The sequence below is a fragment of the Zonotrichia albicollis genome, chromosome 14 (assembly GCF_047830755.1).
Source record: "Zonotrichia albicollis isolate bZonAlb1 chromosome 14, bZonAlb1.hap1, whole genome shotgun sequence".
In the NCBI taxonomy this organism is placed as follows: domain Eukaryota; kingdom Metazoa; phylum Chordata; class Aves; order Passeriformes; family Passerellidae; genus Zonotrichia; species Zonotrichia albicollis.
In genome coordinates this window covers 18,987,551-19,005,260 of record NC_133832.1, presented here as the reverse complement: position 1 = coordinate 19,005,260, position 17,710 = coordinate 18,987,551, and positions in this window count along the sequence as shown.

Sequence of the window (17,710 nt, the reverse complement as noted above, 5' to 3'; positions counted from 1 at the left end):
TACAAAAAATATTAAAAAGTATATAAATATTATATATTTCTAGAATATTTAATATAAATATTATATATTATAATATAAAATAAATAATAAAATTATATGTATTGTTATGTATGATACATATTATATATTAAAATATGCAATAAAATATATATTGTATATTTTTTATATATTAATATATACAAGTTAAATATTATATATAAACTGTATATATTTGTTATATATGTTTAATATATAACAAATATCCATATATATAATATATGTATGTTTAATAGTATGTATATTAAATACACATTTTATTAATATGTGTATTTAATAAAATAAAATAATAAACCAGTCAACAAAAAAACCCAAATCACGAAGCTCAGATGGGTCATTATCCTATGAGGTTTAAAATCCAGACTATCTCCAACTATTTCCCTCTCCCTCAGGACTTGTTTTAGGAACTGAACAGGTTGGGTTGGACATGCGGCTTCAGGTTTTTTTGAAAATTGGTTTTATGGGAAAAAAGCACATTTCTGTCAGTCCAGAAGGCCACAGAGTTCATTAATAGCTCTCACATCCTTTTGTAATGTGGACAAAGACAACCATTGGATAGAAAAGTGTAATTATCATCTACTCCTGGCTGTGTGGAAAGAATGGTAAGAAAGGAAATAGTTTATGCCCGTTCACAATGTGAATTTGGATTTTTGTTTGTCCCCTGCAGTGCATATAGATGGCTAATATTGCTGAGTGCCTTCCCTTCTAGAAACAGAAGAGATAACTGGTGCCTATTTGAGAAATGGGTAAATGGGGTTGTGCTTATAGCACACTTTTGAATACAAAAAGTGTAGCTTATACCAGTACAGATGATATTTTCATTTTTGACAAGTTTAGTTAAGCAGTGTTGCACAGCTAAGTAATTCCTTGCCTTCTAAGCAGAGCAATGAGAGGCTGCAGAAGGTGAGAAAAAAGGATTTGCACAGAAAAAAAAAAGGGGGGGGGCAGCCCAAATCATAGTGAAACTGTTATGCAAACGTAGAATATTTATTAATTTGTAGCTGCTGGGATAGTGCAGGACATCCATACTCAACGCTGACCACCAGAAATTAATTTAGAATGAATATTTCAATCCACAGCTCCTCCATCAAGCCCTAACAAGTGTGCTAAGCGTGGCCTTTCCCAGCATGTTTCCTCTTTATGAGGTGAAAAAAGAACTGCTTATTTCAGGGATTTCTTTCTCCTCATGTGGTGGCAGTTGCTGTGGGAGGTGTTTGCTTGAGGAGAAAACTAAAGAAAACTGCACATTTACTTCTATATATCATCAGCTGGAATAGCCCTTGGCCTTTTTCCAGAAGGTTTTAGGGTAATTCTTTTGCTAATTTTTCTAGTTGTTGGGTTTTTTTCTCCTGACACAGTTTGTTTTCTATATGACACATGTGTAATATTTAGAAATAGTAAGAGAAAAGAAAAAGCAGGAATAGTTGAATTGGAGAAGGGCACATTTTTATATATTTTGTGTGACTCCTTTATTTGAGTAGTAAAGCCTAAGGTGATGCTTTTGAAGTGCCTGCTACTTTGGAATGTCCATTTAAATATTAAAACACCTAATTCTCAAGGCAAGTTCTGCACATAGCAAAAGGTGACTCTTGAAATGCGTTTCAATTTTGGGTATCTGCAACCAGGAATAATTTCTGAGGATGGATGAATTTCCTGTGCTGTGGGAATTCCTGCTGTCCCCCTTTAATGTGATCCTGCTGCTGCCAGGGAACCCACACTGCAAAGAACAAAACCCAAATGCTGAAAATTAAAGTATTTTCCCCATTCTTTCTCCCACGTTTTCCCTGCTTTATCATGGTAAAAAATGGAGGGAAAGGGAGCCCCCAGAGGGCTGGAATAATGATCTCCATGGGAAGCCTGTGAATCTGGGGCTGCTGCCGTTCCACAAAGGCCTCTGTGGGCCCACATCAGTCTCTGTGCCAGCAGAATCTCGAGCACTGCAGCAGCTTTTCCTTGGTGCCGCCTCAATTTACAGACGAGGAGCAAGGGGAATGTGATGAAATAATGTGGTTTTTAAGCAAATGTTTATTCATGAAGCTGCCATCCCTCTGCTGGCCCTGCCTGGGCTCTCAGCAGGCTGTGGGATGCACACCCCAGGCTGGAGCAGCATCTGCCACACGAAAATGAAAACACAGCTCAGCTGGAGAATGAAAAAAAAAAAAAACAAAAATTTAATGATTCTTTCAGCGGTTCTAATATGACAGGGAGTAAACTTGGTTACTGACGGCAGTGAGTTATGTCTGATTGATGCTACAGGAGGGTTTTGCACTTGTGAAGCGATTTAGGGAAAATGTTTTCTGCAAAAGAGGTGAACTGGTTTCAGTTCTGTCCTGGAGGAATTCTTGGGGATGCAAGAAATTCAGTTCTCATTGTACTGCATGTACGTGCTCTTGGAAAATAGGAAGTTTTCATCTCTCTTTCACTACTGACATGATGCCTGGCATGATTGTTCTTAAAATGAATTTGGATACTCTGAAGTAATGATTTTTGTGACTCAGGAAAACTTCTTTTTAGGAAAAATTGAGGTGATTACCTTTTACCTTCCAGAATTCCCTTACATCCAGTGTTTTGTCAGTAGGTGTTTTGTTGTTTCCTCTACCTGAACATATGGTGTTAATATTTTTTTTTACCTGGACTATGCTATTTGGGTTATTTTCCTACAGTTTAGCCCATTTAAAAGCAGTTTTTTAGCTTTTCTATGGTATTTATGCATTCTGAAAGGCTTAAAATATTCTACTGATGTCCCTTTAAAAAACAACAAATACAGGAACAGGGAATCCCAGCTGAAAATGCCACCCCAAGTTTTATCTCTCCCCAACAACAACAAAATTAAATGTTTAATAACTCTGGATTTGAACAGAGATATTAATGGTTGCATTATGAGCAAGTTCATTATGGGAATATTCAGTCTGCTGTAACAATATAAATTTAGGATGTAATGTCAGTGGAACAGAAAATCATCTCAGGTTAATAAGAGCCCCTGCCTCTTAAATATCAGGGCAAAGATGAAGATTTTATGCATGAAATTTGAGGATATTTCAAATCCATTGAGTGAGAAATAGTGGCCATTTCTGCAAATTACCCTCCCCATTTGCCTAACCACTGTGCTGCAAACACCTGAACTCATTTCAATCCTAATCACGATAAAATAGCAAACTGAACTACTTCGTCCCTCTCATTTCGTAATTAAAGGTTAAATGTGAGATGGAATATCAGAGACCTGTTCCAAAAAGTGTTCTTGTGTTCTTCACTTCAATAGTAAATGCTTATTAGTATCAGTCTCATGGTTTTGACACTGTTTTGTTTTTTTTTTTGCAAAAAAACCACAGAGCCAAACAGAAATCCAACTGAAATTTGTATTTCAACTCAGTTTCAGAAATATGGATCCTCTCTGGTTTAATTTGTATTAAAAGCTGTGGTACTATGGCACCTTGATTACTTTCTATGTTTTGTTAGTTGGCATTTTTTGATCTAAAAAAGCAACGTGACCTCCAAGCCTGCAGCCTGTGGCTGTCAGAGGTGCCCAGGTGCATCCCTAGGTTGTGGCTGTGAATTTGGTGCTCAGATTTCTCCCTGTGAGAGTGCTGCAGGTTTTAAATAAATAATGATAAGGAGGTGGATCCTGGAGAGGCTGGGTGGTCACACCCAATTCAGCACAATGGAGCAGATCATGGATCATGTTTGGAACTGACTTGAAAGGGCAAACTGAATGACAGTGTTTTGTTTATGACCTTTTAATCTTGTCTGCTGCAAATTAAATTGTGCCTACTGAAAATGAATTTGTGAAGGTGATGAAGTGTCCTATGGCAAGGAAGTCCATTAGGAAGGCTTGAGTGGGGCTTGATAAACTCCTCTTTGGGACTTGATGAGCATGTGGAATTATTTCTGGTGGGGTTATTTGTGTTTGTGTATGGCGAGGAGAGGAGGATGAACACCAGGAACAAAATTTGATCTGCTTGTGAATAAATATTGAATTCTGTTATTTTAGTCGACTCAGGTACAAGTTGTGTAGCAAACTTTGATGGAAAACCCAAAAGGCATCATCAGTTCATGCCACAATCTTGAGTAGTTGAAAAGCAATGTTTTGCAAAGCAAGTTATGAAATAATAGGTATTTGGTTTTATTTAAAATAAGGCTCTCACCTCAATATGGGAGCCCCCCAGCCCTGGAAGTGTTTTTTTGGGTGGGACTTTGAGCAGCCGTGGCAGGGGATGGGATGAGATGATTTTTAAGGTCCCTTCCAACCTAAACCGTTTTATGATACTCTGATTTTCCATCATTGTGTAGGAATATTAGTGCTAATGGAAATCTCTCCTCTTTCAGCTCATTGCTATTATCATAGACTATGATAATTTTAGATAAAATCTGTCATGCAGTCCTTTCAGTAAAATTTCAAATTCTATCACTAAATCATCACTGTCATGAGGAAACTCTTCTAAAACTTCATTACTTGATTGAAAATACCTTTTAAATCTTCACCTTAGATCAGCTCAGGTCCTGTCAAAACCCCTGAAACTTATTGCAAACATTGTTCTAATGTTCCTTTCAAAGTACAGAGGAAACAACAAACAAGGACGAGCAGAAAGTGCCTTGGCAAGGACAGAAGCATCAGTTTAGACACAGGAGAGAAGAAAAAAAAGAGTAAATAATATGGATTAGTAGGATTAAAAGATTAAAGTAAGAAAGAAATGGGGATGTTCCTGGCAAAGCTGCCACCTTGAGTTTCATTTCCAGTCCCAGCTGCTCTGGAAAGGGTTCAGAAAAGGATGAGAGATTCTCTGCAGCCTCCAAATTGCAGGCAAGGTGCATAATTTAGCCTAGAATATTGCTTTTATTATCAGAGAACAATGCTGACATTGAGGGCAGTTGGATTGCTCACTGGATAAACAAACATGAAACAGTTGTGGCACAAACTCAGGTGTGAATTACCCATGGGCTGATTGCAGCATTGCATTTCCTGCAGGTTTATGCACCCAAAAGGGAATTCAAAGTGAAAATTGCTTTAAAAGGAGGGGATCAGGGAGCTCCTTGCATTTCAAAATTAAATATTGAAATAGGTTGAATAGTAAACTTACCCTAAAATTACAATTTTAAGTGAGACAGTGTCATCTAAAGTATAATTACTATCATTGGTTCTGGTTTTCACATAGTCATACTACAAAAATCTAACTTGGACAAAGAGAGACCAAAGAAATAAAAGAAGATTCAGTGCTAAGCCATTTCAAGAAAGAATTTAAATTCTGAACCCCTCAGAACCTGGTTTAGCTGGAGAAATTAAACACTTCATTTGCCTCAGTGCAATTCAAATGTTTGCCATCTGTACACCTAGATATAAAAATTTAAAAATGGACTGAAATATCAGCAGAAGTTTCCTGAGTTTTGGTTCTTTTTTCTCTCTTTTACTAACATTAGAAATGAAGCAGAAAATGGCAATTGTGTTGATCTGCTTTCTGAGCTGAGCAGAGTTGACACCTTTCTGTGAAGAACTACATTACCTGTGAGTACAGCTCAGTGTGAATCAAATGAACTTTATAAATAATCCTTTAGGTTTAATTAATTAGGATAAACCCAACTTTTTCTGCAAGATACAAGTGGGTGTTGTCTTGAAGGATATAGAAGTCCAGTTTTTGAAAAGAACACAGGAACCATAACAACTTCAGTCATTTTTAATCCCGTTTTTTAGGTTCTGAGTAGGTAAATGTTGCTGTAGCTGGGAGTGATGGGAGTGAGCACAGCTGGGCAGCAGCCCTGGCAGTGCCAAAAGGGGATTTCAGAGCAAGGTGAGCTGCAGCATTTCTGCTCACTGATTGCATCTTTTCCCTGCATTTCACAGAATATTACCTTGAGTAACTTTTACTGGGGTGGCTCTGAATGTGTTAGAGCTGAATGCGCTGTTCCTGCCTCACAAGCATCAGCATTCAGTGTGTGCACGTCAGCTTTGAAGGGCCCTGTCAGCTTTGAAATACACCACTCAATGCAGTGTTCAAAGGGAAAAAAACACCCACAGCCTCATTGTACAGGCTTGTTAGTGCCTGGGAATTAATATTGATAATTTGCTTTTTACTACTGAGCATGGTATGTGCTGTGGCAGTGTAAGGAATCACTGAAACAGCCCTGAGGTTGTTCTGAACTGAGTTTAAACTTGGCCTTTCTCAGCAGGGGGAGGCTCAGGAATTATATTTTTTAGGAAAGTCTTTCCGCGCCCCATAACTTGAACCCCTTTGAATGGAACACTTGTTAAGGACCTAGAGAACTCTGGACACCAGAACAGGGAGAAATGCTCAAATAACCACACAGCTATTAAAAAAATAAATTGTTTAATAATAACAACACTGTGCCACAAAAATTATAGGCGCATAGCAAAAGTCTCATCTGACCTTGAGACAAGAACTGGTTTCTTTTACCTCAACAAAACCATCACAATATTGCATTTGTGGTGCTGGATTTTTGCAGATTAATGTTGTCTTTGCTGCTGATTTTTATTTCTTGAGAGAGAAGAGGAGGGCAATGGCCCGGTGCTCTGTGTGCTGGGTGGTTCTTTATAAATGTGCTGGGTGGTTCTTTACAAACTGTGCAAAGGGAAATTCAGCTCTGAGTGATGCACGCAAGGAACAGCAGAACTGCTCCTTCAGTGCTCTGAAAGCCAGCAGAGCTGAGTGCTCTGAGCTGGTCCCTTAAAGCAGCAGAGAGCCACTGAATCCCAGGCTGTGGTGAAGGATTTCTGCTATTGCTCTTTAATGCCAAAGGCAACTGTATAATTGGTTATTTAAGCATGTTTCATTGCTGTGAAATTGGTAATTTCTTCCTTCTACATGATATTGTGTTCATATTTTCATGAATTGCATCATTTTAATGCATGCAGGAGTTTGCAGAGTGCAAAGTGGGGTTCTCTGTGACTGCAGCAGTTGTACCAATATTTAAATTACATGTAAGGCACCATATTCCAGCTGCTGATATGATCACTTATGACTAACCAATTACAATTTGTTAGCACAGAGCTGACCTTTTTCTTGTAAGGAAAGGGCACATTTTACAGCTTCCTGAACACGTCTTATCTGCTTAGAAGGTTCTACAGAAAAGTAACATGTAGTGACATTTAGTTTTATTCTAGTTCACTGCCATTAACCTCCTCGTGCTGCCTCTCACATGGTTGTGTGTGGGGCTGGATGAGGAGAGCACAAACTCAGTGTTGGTGTTCCCTGCTGCATCTGAGAGCTGCAGAATCCCTGTCCTGAGGGCCACACCGTGCTCCTGCAGGAGCACAGCCTCGTCAGCACAATAATCACATTTCTGCATGGTCTGGAGCATCATTCCTGTGCTTTGCCATGAGCAGCCGTTGCTGAGTGCCCTAAATCCGTGCAGGCAGAGCAGTGGAGGTGCTCAGGTCCCTTGGAGCAAACCAATTTACCTGGCTGTGTTCTCTGGGATATTCACATTTCACTGCTCCATTTCTGTGCTATTCAGTGTGCTCTGATTTGCACCCCTCAAATCAGTTCAGGGGTTGGAGCAGGGGAGGTTTTGCTGAGCACATATTCAATCATGATTTTTTTTTTCAATTAAATATTCAAGATTTTTTAAAATTTTATTGAATATTTTTATGTGACAGTGTTCATAGGGGTCTTAGGATGAGGGAAGAGACGAGGATCTGACTCCATGATTCACAAGGCTGATTTATTATTTTATGATATATATTATATTAAAACTATACAGGAAGAAAGAATTTCATCAGAAGGCTGGCAAAGAATAGAAAAAGAAAGGAATGATAACAAAGGTTTGTAGCTCGGACCCTGTCCAAGCCAGCTGACTGTGATTGGCTATTAATTAGCAACAACCACAGATGCACCTGTTGCATTCCACAGCAGCAGATAACCATTGTTTGCATTTTGTTCCTGAGGCCTCCCAGCTTCTCAGGAGGAAAAATCCTAAGGAAAGGATTTTTCATAAAAGAAGTCTGCGACATTATTATTATTACTATTTCAATAATTCAACCATTTAATTTCTTTTTTTTTTTTTCTTTTCCCCCCTCCCCCCCAGGGGGTTATTCAGACATAAAATCTAAGTGCATTCAGACAAAGTCTAAGGCATTTCCCAGGCTGTTTGGTGTGTGTGGGACAGCATGGTTCACAATCAGGTTTTCCTTTCAGTGAATTTCATGTTTGGAGTCTGTCAGGTTGACTGAGGGATGGGTACATGGAGTGTGTGAGTAACCAAGGGCTCAGACCATCCCTCCTCACCCTCGGGTCAGCCTTCCTCCAATGCTCATTAGACTCATCAGTGATTTTCATCAGGGAGCAGGAAATGCTCCAGACTAAGAGAAAACCAAGTCAGGACCACCTAAGCAGCTGCCTGAAGCAGATTGGGGTCAGCCCAAGCTGGAGTTCTTGCTTTGGGTTGGAATGCTTTCCTTTGGTTTGTGTCACTGCAGTTCCCAGTATTTGACAATGTTGATGGAATTTGGAATAAAAGCAGTGGGGAAGAATTCAGTCCAAGCTTACAAATTTGGCAGTGAATCATTAATCAGTCCCTAATTATTAGCACTCACCATCGCAGATTTCAGTTTTAGCCAGACAAAGCTTTCTGCTGAACAGTTAATATTCCATGTGCAGTGCCCTGTCCTGTGGTGGGCACGAGCTTGCACACTTGAGGACTTTTTTTGTCCTTTCAATGAATTTGTTTTGAAGTATTTTGGACTTGTCTGCTCTTCAAAGCTAAAAAAAAAATCTGAATATATATTTAGGCTCATGTAATTAATTAAGCCCCCCTCTTGCTTTCTGATGTGGTACCAATCCTTTGGCCAAGTTTTGTGTTTGATTCATTAATGAGGAATTTTATCCTTACCCAGTTTTGCTGTTTTGGGTTTATTTTTCAGCTGTGTGGATAACTATCAATGTCCATAGCAGGTTTCTTTTGTACACATATGAGACTTAATTAAATGAGCACACTTCATGGCTGGCTTAGAGCATAAATTCATGATTTCAAAAGAGTAGCACAGCAAACAAGGGGCATGAAACTAAAAATACTCAAGACATAAAAGCTGAGAACCTGGATGGCAGCACCTCTAGTTTGTGCTTGCAAAGAAATGGAATTTAGCAGTGTGGAAGTGGTGCAAAAGCCACGTTAAATAAGGAGGGCAGGCAAAGGTTTATTATGTTTATTTGTCATTTAAGTGGCTTTGTGTCAGTGAGAATGATGAGCTTGATTTCTGAAGATTCATCAGGAAGCAGAAGTTCCTTATTTATACACACAGGAGGAAAGAGATGGATTTCTGTGGCAGAGCTCATTTGCTCCTTTTGATTAGGGGCAATGACAAGGTCCTTCCATGAATTTTGCATGAGGAATTTTGCTTTTTACGGTGCTTTGTTAAAAATGAGATTGCAGCAGATATCACCTTGATAAGTAGCTACAATAATTTTGCACAGCTTAGTGAGATCTGGCAGCTAATGTCTAGTTTAATATCTAATACATTAGACACATTACTTATTAAAAATTTCTGTGGCTAAATCTGAGAGGGAGTAGACAATTTTATGGTCAGATATTAATAACATCTATATATAGAGCAGTCCAGGGGAAGCAGGAAGGGCATTTCCCTGCCTGGTCCTGCAGGAATTGTACAGCCTGTTTGCTATGGCTCGCTCTTTTCAGGTCAAAAGGAGTTAAATGGGATTTCTGCCCTGCTGTATGCACAGCCTGTAAGGTTCATTTCTCCTGGAACAACTCTGTGGGCCTGAATTAGGTTTTACTCCAGTGAGTTATTTTTATGATATGGGAGATATAGGTCAAGAAGGATTAAGGAGCTGAACACAAACTGGTGGCTGTGACCTAATGGGGACATGGAAGTGGAATTTCCTGCTTTGCCAGACCAAAAGCAAAGGGACAAAGGTGTCTCAGATGAATGAAGGGGCAGATAAATGGGGTTTCTTTCTCATTTGACCAGAACTTGTGCACTAGAATAGAGAAGCCTCTTACACTGGGAAACACATTTTACTGAGATTAGGCCGTTTTAGAGGCGTCATTTTGAGGCTTGTTACCAGAATGAGGCACTTTGGAGCAGATTACTTTTGCCGGTGAATAAATTGGAGTGTTATTATCCTGCAGAGCTCTTGGCCTTATCACATCAGAGCAGATACCCTGAGATGGGCAGGCATTGAGGCCCCAGTGAAATGACAACAATTATGTCACAAATGAGAGGGTGAAGATTGTTTTTAGTGTTTGGAAATTCTGATGTTGAATTGGGAAAACACAAAAAGATTCCTAAGCTGAAATTTACAGCTTATATATAAAGATACATTGATCTTTTTGCTTAAAGGTCTACCTATATCTTATTGCCAAAAGAGAAAAAATAAGGTTGTTTCTCGCCCTCTCTTTTAAAATATTTACATTAAAATATGTTAGATGGGGCTTGCACCATATTTAGAAATCTGGAAAACAAGAAACTGTGGTGTTTCTACCAGACTGTTGTTTTTATAGATGTAATTTATAGCAAAATTTCAAAGAACTATTTTTCTTCACTACCCAGATGTCACTGAAATCAAGGATTAGTTTGGATGAAAGACTGACACAAGGATTACAGCAAACTGCAAGTGTGCCAGTAGCAAACGTGTAAAATGGCTCAGAGGGGTAGCAGAGAGGAGCATTTACTTTATGCAGAAAAATCAAAGTACACAGTTGAGAAAAAAATTCCCATGTGCCAGTGATCCTGGCTGCAAAGTGTTGCTTAAAATCCTCCAAAAGACAAAGCCAAGTTTGAATGGTTTGGGTTTTTTTTAAAATCTTGTTTTACCTTTGAATTTTCAATGACTTTTTAGCGTGCTTAGTTTAAGAGAAGTGTTTTCATTTTTCATTGCAGTGCCCTCACCTCTGGCTCAGACTCAGCACTTGTGTTGTCATCCTGCACTCAGCATGGAAATCTCTTAATTATCATCTGGCTCTCAAGAGCTCTGTACCTGAGCTGCTAATGGCAATGAAAGTTGCTCAAAACGCTTTTATCTGAAATCATGTAGTCCTGAAATAATGTTTTTGGTTTTTTTTTTTTCTTTCCTGGTGTATTATTAAGACAGCAATCAGCTGCTTATGGGGAATCCACACTTGGAATTTTGTGGGTTTTGTGCTGGTGTCTACACAAGGGGAATTGCCCCTCTGACACAGAGGAAAACCAAGATGTCTTTTTTTAATCAAGGCTCTCCTATTTACTGTGAAAGCCATTGATAGAGCAGTCTGTGGATATATTAAGTTGAGTTGTAATCACTGAAGGAGTACAGGAAATAATTTTGCCATTTGCAGTTCCAACAAGCATACAATAAAAATTCCTTGTCCTGTATGGATGTGGTTAGAAAGTTGTTGAAAATAAGTTCAAGTACAGCAAAATTTTGCCTGTCTGTCTTATAAAGATTACAAATTCCCTTTAAAAAATTATGGTAAGATTGGATTGGATTTGAAGGAGACCTGAGGTTGTTTTTTGATGTTTCAACTCCCTACTGAGACAGATTTAGGGACTAAAAGTCTCTGTGAGTCTGTTTGGTGTCACAGCTATTACAAAAGTGTGGCAGAGCTCAGAGGCCATCAGTTAGCCAAACTGGGTTTCACAAATCCTCTGTCATCAAAAAAAGGATATTAAAACAGGAGGGAAGCTCAAGAGTTAATACTAAAGATGTAAAATTCCTGATTTTGTTCCTTGAATCTGTTATTGCAGAAAGCTTTAGGAGTTATCTGAACTGATGTTGTTTTCAAAAGCAGAATGTGCCCTTTAAAACAAATCAAGGGCATGTCTGAACGCTTACATTTTTTTTGAGTTATTACTGTTAAAGAAGAGGTCAGATTAGCTGGAAGATGTCTCCAGTGGAGTTCTGAAGCCCCAGCCAGTTTCTCACTTCAGACCTGCTTTAGAATAGTGAGATACAAAGAAATAAAAGGAATCTCAGCGTTTTTGTTCTTTTTAGTGTTCTGAAGAATGATATGACCTTTTCAGGGAAAGAAGCCTGCAGTGCCTCAGGTCACAAGATATCCACAAACAACTCTAAAAATAATGGCTTACCGTGTTTTCTTTAATTTCCAGTCTGAACAGATTGAAGTTTGTGTTTGATGTGAGAGTTACACTTGGATATTTGGGTAAAAATACATACTGGAATTAAACACTCATCCCTCTCTCTGTGAGACATGAGCTACAGTCACATATTAAGTTGCAGAGCCTAAGAAAGAATTATTTTGGGTAAGCTAACAGGTAATTTCATTGCAGTAATAGATGATAGTGATGACTTAAATACAGCTTCTGTACAGGTGTTGGTTTTCTGTCAGAAATGGGCACAGGAGGGAAGGAATTCCTGGGAGTTCAGGAATTGCAGTGAATTTCCTGACTGCAGCTTGAGGGGAAGGAAACCAAGGCTGGCTGGAGTTTTGAGTCTTCAGGCCAAGAGCCATTGAGGTCTGAAATAAAACCTGTGCTGAGGAAGGGCACTTTGAGCTAAAATTGATAATTAGTTCTTTCTATTTAATTGTACAATGGGCAGTTTTAGAGGAGGGAGTAGCACCTTGTGGCTCTGTGATGTAAAAAAATACCTAAGATTACAAAAAAAAAAAGGAGCTCATTGGATGTAAGTCTTGACTCCCAGTACCTCTGAATTAGCTTGAAAAGAATAGGATGAATCATCCCAAAATAATGAACAAATATTTTCTGGGCATAAGGTTGTGTAGTATTTTCTATCACATTCAGTCCTAGTTTTAAGTGGATTTATTTGTTCTTAACCACCTCACTGTGCATGGAAGAGAATGTACACAAATGATTCTTGAGCCTTTTAATAGGTTTTTGTGTTATTTTATGTACTGGGCATACAAAGCAAGGTGAACTCCTGTTGTTAAATTCACCTCTGCAGTTTATGTAGGCATTTTACAAGTTCCAGTGCTTGTTGGTAAAGTTTCTTTTGTAGCAGGAAATAATGTGAACAAAGAAATGCTTCAGGACTTGAAAAGTATCAAAATATGAATTTAGATTGTATGAACAGGTTGTGAAAGAAAATCTATTGTGGGTAACTTCAGAGGAGAAATCTTCCCTCCTGTCCAGGCCAGGCTGTGCTCTCTGTGATCCAAACCCAAGTTTCAGGTTTGGGAGGTGCTGCCAGCACAGAAGAAGGTTGAGGATCACGTTGAGAAGCCTTTGTGACCTTGCAGGCAGGAGAAATGAAAGGAAATTCAGTGCTAGAACATGCACATAGGCAATGAGGGTGGTGCATGCGAGGAGTGAAGCCTGTCAGAAATAATGGATGAGGAGGATCTGACTCCACCTGATCACTGGGGGCTGCTGATGACAATAAAAACAGTCACAAAACATGTCCTGAGGGGGAAATATTTATGCCACCCCATCTGGAATACTGTTTATAATTCTTATCATCTACAGTAAAGAAAGAATTGCTTTATCTTGGCAGGTATTCATGACTAAATTATCAGAAGGCATCTTTGATGGAGCTGCAGTCACAAGGAGAATCAAGGAGCTTGATGTCATGTGGTTATTGACAAAATTATTATAAGGATATTACTGAGCTGTAAAATACGTGAAAAGAAGAGAAAAGGGGATAAATATCTCAGTGGAAAGCCTTTTTCAGCTGAACAAAATGGAGTGGAATGGTTATATCAATATGCTGGGAATGAGAAGTGACCTAACTCTCTTGATTTCTGCAAGTGGGTCAGGAGACTTAAATGCTTTTAGGAAGATGTCCAATTAAATATGAACAGAGACTAAATTCTACAATTCAAGTTTTTGTCTTGGAAGAATTGGGAGAATGTCAGAAATTGCTCTTCATTCCCAGTGTGCTGAAATAATCCCCTCCCAAGAGCCTTTATCTCCTGTTCAACAGCACAAATCCACGAGAACGTGTGAAAATAACACCACTTCTGAGGCTGCTACCTGGGCTTTTGGAATGATGGAACATCTCATCATTTTGTTCATTTGCTGCTCTCTTGAAAAGCAAAATAGGTGCTCACGCTCTTGCTGAGTGCTGGGCATTGTATTTGGAGCAGCTTTTTCTCAGCTCTTATGCAGATCGAGGCTTGATTGCCCCAAATCTGCAGCAGAAGGGCCCAGGAGCCAAATGGACTCCTCAGAGTGCTGGAATTATTGCTGTGGAACCTCTGGGGAGCATCAGTGAGTCCAAATACTGTTAAAGGGAAACTCTGAGCTGTGTAGTCACAGATTTGGATCTCGAACAAGCTGGGAGTGGTGATAAGTGGGACTTAGTGAGGCCTGAGCTGGCTGAGCCAGGCACTGCACTTGTCCTTTCTACACATGAGAGATCAAGGATTTATTTTTCTTCCCCCCCTCTTCTTTCTCAAGAGAAAACCTCATCTTCCCCTGATTGTGGTTTATCACTACCAGAGATAATCTACTGGGAAACAGGAACACTTGAGGGTTCCTGAACTGCTAGGTGCTGACAGATATCTGAATCAAAAAATGTCTCTAAATCCCCCTCTCTTCTCAAACTCTCTATTACCTGGAACTAATTTTGGCTCTCCTCACTTCTATGAGATGTTTGTTAGAAAGCAATTTATTAAAAATAGATTTCAACAGCAAGGTAAACACCAAGTGATTGGATGGATATCCCCATATGTAACCCACTAGTAATTTTTTAATATTCATGAGCATTTATCGCGAATTTGGAATAGTATTGTTTAGCCTAGTAATTGAATGGCAGCAGGAAAGAACACCCTGGTTTCTATTCCTTTAGTTTCCAATATGGTCTAATAGGGTTCTTAAGAGTCCCATCTAGATTTGTAACTGGTGACTCGTGTTCCATGGACAAAATTATAAATTCCAAGAATGCAGGAGTTGAGATATTATGTAGTTACATTTAGATATCTAATAACCATGTTTTGGTTAAATTACTATCAACTCTTTATTCTCTTCAGACCCATTAAGCTTAAACAGTTGCCTTTTGATTTTTGGATGACGTTCTCCAGTTAAAATTTTGCCTTCTGTAAGATAAATTTCCCTCTATAAAAACAAGAACAGAACAAATGCTTGCCACCCTTCACCTGTGATTCCTGAGCTCCTGCATTTAGTCCTTTCACAGATTTGTGACGTTATTGTTTTTACATTCCTGTCTGTGCATGCAAATATTTATAGATGTTTTCCTCCCTAGATATTTCCTTATAGCTGATGAGAGTAAAGAACTAAAAATTGAACTGTACTTACTGACTTCAGATTCACCCCTTCAGCTGTTCCTGACAACCAGCAGGAACTTTATCTCAAATGTCTTTTTGAGCTGTAATAGAAACAGGAAACTCTTTCAATTTCTGTCTTGTCTTTGAATGAACAAGAAAAGGAATCTTCGTGGGAATTTCGAGGGAACCTGGGTAGTGAACTTAATTAAAGCAGATGTAAAATTTGCAAGATCAGAAGGATTTGCTCTAGAGGCTAAAAAAGAATAAGACTCTGTAGGTGATTGTGAGTAATGTATAATATGCATACAGTGAAAGAGGAAATTCTGTGAGATGTACATTTCTTATTTCTATCTTTTTTTGAAGAATAAGTTTAACTGCTGAAGATCATTGCTGAAAGAGGTGGATGTGTGTAACAGCTGGCCTTACAGAAACATTGGCTACAGCTTGCTCCAATTTCCTGGAGTATGGTAAGGAGAAATATCCCAGGGTTAAGAAATGTGTCAAATCTGGTGTTCATTAAACCTACACACATCCATAATCTGCTCCTCTGTGCAGCTGAGAGCTCTCTGATTTGTGCATGACCTGCTGGTTAAACATCATTTCTCTCTTCTAAATAGTGTTGTCATCTGTGCACCAGTTGTAGCAAGGAAAGTAAAATCTATTCTCTTGAGAGCTGAGGCAGGACATCATGAACACTTGGAAACGGTGGCTGGGTTAAAAATGATTTCTAATCTACAGCCAGGTGCTCAGAAGGGGCACAGAAAGAACAGGTCTCAGTGCAAAACTACTTTGTAGTGTTATGTGGCTTAGATTTAGGGGATCTCTAACAGCTGAGAGCAGAAATCCAATTCATCTGCTCCTGCTGCAGGCAGAGCAGTTTGTGTGGCAAAGCCCACTGAGGCACAGCGTGTGCAGCAGGGAAGGAGCTGGGAGTTTGCATCAGGCAGGGCCCAGTCCCTGGCACAGAAGGTGTTTGAATCCTGCATTGCACGCCAGGATCCAGCACCATTCTGGTTACAAAATCCTTGCATTTGTTGGTTTCTTTTCTCACAGAAGTGAGGCTGGAGAAGCAGCTCATGGAGCCCGGAGCAGTTTCTGCTGTCACGTTTTGCAGGATGACAGGCTGCTTTGCTGAGTGCCTCGCCCCACAATGGCAGGGAATCTTGTCTTTTACAAACCTGCTCGACTTGCCTTTGTTTTTGCTTTTTTCCTCCTGTTCAAATTTCCAGACAAGCCACAGAGCTGCTGCTGGAGCTGGGAGTGAAATTCCTGCTCTGCTCCACTGCTCTCTGCCAGGCTGTGCTAACAAGCCGCCTTCCCAGCAAACTCTCAGATGGAAAAGCTCTGATAACCTGAAAGAGGGCTTTTGTTGCGACTCCTCTAAACCCCAGAGGCGTGGGTTGTCTTTTCTGCAAGGCACACGCTCCTCTAAACCCCAAGATGTTGGATCTTCTCTTCCTCAAAGCACTCAGTCACAAAGACCTGTGCAGAGTGAGATTCCTTTTTTAGTCCTTTGAGAGTCTGGGACATGGAAGGAATGGAAACTCAGGTGCCAATGCTCAAGTGCAGTGTGCAGGTGAATTCTTTCTCCAAAGAAAGGCTGGAGTCAATGCATTGCTTTGCTTTTACTGGAACCCAGCCTCTGGCAGCTCTGAAACTCTCAGCTCCTGCAGTTCCCTTCCCACTGTGGGGCACTGAGAGCTCCAAAGCTCCCTTACACAACCAGGGGGGAGGGACAGAGGGACAGCGTTGTTCTTGGACCGGGTCTGTGCTTCCAACCCAGCACATCCAGATCCCAACCCTGTGAGAGAGACATTTGGCATCAAGTTAGAAGCAGCTGGAGAAGATGGCAATGATGTTGGGCATTTCCTTAATGTGATATCTGGCAATATTTGGGGGTGCTTGTGTGGCTTTAGGTGCCACTGTTCTTTTTTCTTTTTTTTTTGTTTTTTTTTTTTTTTTTTGGTCTGTGCTGCTTTTTTTCTGTCTTTTTTGGGTCATTTTCTCTTTGTTTCAAGGAGCTAAGAGGGTAAAATGGGGAACTGTTCCCAGAGCAGGAGCAATCCCACAATGACAACGGTTTGTGTTGGAAGAGATCTTCAAGATCATCTCACTCCAGCCCCTGCCATGGCAGGGACGCCTTCCTCTATCCCAGGTTGCTCCAAACTGGCCTTGGGCACTGCCAGGGATGGGGCAGCAATGGGGGGCAGTAACAGAAGGGTTTTCTGGCTAGAGGAGAGCACCCTGGGCCAGCAGTGAGGGAGTCCTGCCAAGCTGGTGAGCAGCACTGGGAGTGACTCTGTAAGGACAAGGATTAAAAAGACCTCAACCTCATAAACCCAGGGATGTTTTCTCACAGATGAGATAAACAGGTAACAGAGAACTGATTATCTCAGCTTTCTGCCTATCTAAACTGCAAGAATTGCAACTGGGCAATAACAGAGAGTGTTTCAGCTCAAGTAAAGATGTGATTTCTTATGAATGGTGTGTGGAGGGGCAGGACCTGCCTGGCATCACGGGGAGGATG